Source organism: Petaurus breviceps, unplaced genomic scaffold (genome assembly GCF_028583685.1).
Source record: "Petaurus breviceps papuanus isolate PSGF00001 unplaced genomic scaffold, PetGlider_PUasm1.0 90730, whole genome shotgun sequence".
Lineage (NCBI taxonomy): Eukaryota > Metazoa > Chordata > Mammalia > Diprotodontia > Petauridae > Petaurus > Petaurus breviceps.
This window is the reverse complement of record NW_027187324.1, coordinates 12936473-12938487: the sequence shown is the minus strand read 5'-3', so window position 1 is coordinate 12938487 and position 2015 is coordinate 12936473.

Genomic DNA, 2015 nt, shown 5'->3' with positions numbered 1-2015 from the left:
ATAATCATCTCTGTGGATGTGCACACCGCCTATAATCATCTCTGTGGATGTGCACACCGCCTATAATCATCTCTGTGGATGTGCACACTGCCTATAATCATCTCTGTGGATGTGCACATAAAACTCCACAAAGTCATGATATGTCTTTTGCTTTTGTTCACATTCCCAGGGCTTAGCACAGTGCTTAGAATATAGGTGACACTGATTGACATAAAATCTACATGCATACAAAATCCAAAGACACATACATGCTGCCTGATGCATGCAATGATGATGGAATTGACTAGTGTGCATTTTTAGCTGCTCTTCTAAGAGAATTGAGGCATCTCCACTAATCCATGAAAACATTTTTCTGGTCTTCCTTATAGCCTTATCTGCCTGTTCCTGATCTACAGCTGTTTACTTTTGAGATAGTTGGCTCGAGTTAAGGATATAGTCTTTGGCTGTGAAGATGAACAGCTACCTTAGTCGGCACTATTCCCATGACCTTGTCCTCATTAGCATGATGTTCTAACCATATGAAATAACAACAGATACATGACAAAACAACATTTGTTAAGTTAAATTAGAATAAGGCAATTCTTGGGAGAAGCAGAAGTTATATTGCTACTCCCTTACAGCTAGAGGGAGCAAGCAGTCCTTCTGAAAAACAGAAACCTAGGCTTGTGGAGCTCACCAGGTGTCCTGTCTTGTGGTCTCATTAATGCTAAGACACTGGAAATTGTTGAAAACCAATTTTGGGGGGTGTGGGGTACATTAAGAAAATGCTCTAAAGTTTCATCAGTTGCTCATATTTAAGAGAGTAAAGTGCCTTTGTTTGCCGAAGGGGATCCACTCTTTCCAAAAGTGTGTGCGGCATTTGGTGGGAAATACAACATCTTTGCCTATGTGGTACCACAAATTCAGACTTGGTCAGTTATAACCTCATTATGGTCAAAAACTACATCAAAGATGAACCGCTGCTGCCAGGGATCCCTAATTGGAGAAGCATCTGGCTCTGCTCTTAAGTTGTTTGGTGGTCCCAGGACTCACTAAAGTTGCTGTTAACTTTTATAGAAAGCAGCTACTAAGGCCAATGGTTGGTTTGATTGCTTGTGTAGACTTCACCTAAATTGTTCTTTATTTGTTTGCCTCTTGGGGAATAATAGTCTCCCTCATAAAGATACCAGAGGAACTTTAAAGATAAAATGTGTCATGGGAGTAAAAAGACCTATTTGACAATTACATAACATAGCGAACTAAACACTTTCAAAAGAATGATAAAATTAGGGAAATGCATGACAAAACATATAAGTATGCCTTTTAGCTGCTCCACTGAAAGGGTTTATTTCTGAAGGGAGGATGGGAAAGTTAATTCTCATAACGTGACTCACCTCTGTATTTGGGAAATAATCACCTCTTTATTACTAAAGTTTGAAAGATCCTAATTTCATTAGGGTTTCACAATTAGTGGGCATGAAGAAATGTTGTTCCATATGCAGTTACTTGAGGTTAGGATCATTTAAATTCAGCGTGTCAATCCAATCTAGTCTTATAAGTCCATCCATTGTCCCTCTGGCTCCAGCCAAAGAGCTGGTATCAGAATATTAGTAACTAGTAAGCTGGTGAGAACTATTCCCAAACTGAGCATCTGGGCCTTGTGTTTGCCAAGAACTCAAGCGTGTTCTTTGCCGTTGGCTGAAGTTCTGGAGCAGATGAAGTAGGGAAATGGAAGAACAGCACAGTCCTTTGCTGACATAGGAAGAGGCATGTGCTAAAATGAGTAATGGAATGAAACCACATACAGCACCTATACATCGGCTTGCGCTCCTCTCTCATGATGCATGCTAAAAGGGAAAAATCAGAATGTGTTTAAAAGACTAATCCATAAAAAGGCAATTATGCATATGTTGCTTAGAAATCCATAATTTCTACCATTCTAAATATAAACATTTGGGGGAATATATGATCATTTAAATAATTCTCTTCTCCTACATGGATTTCTCTGGAATAGAAATATAGCTAGAAAAAAATTA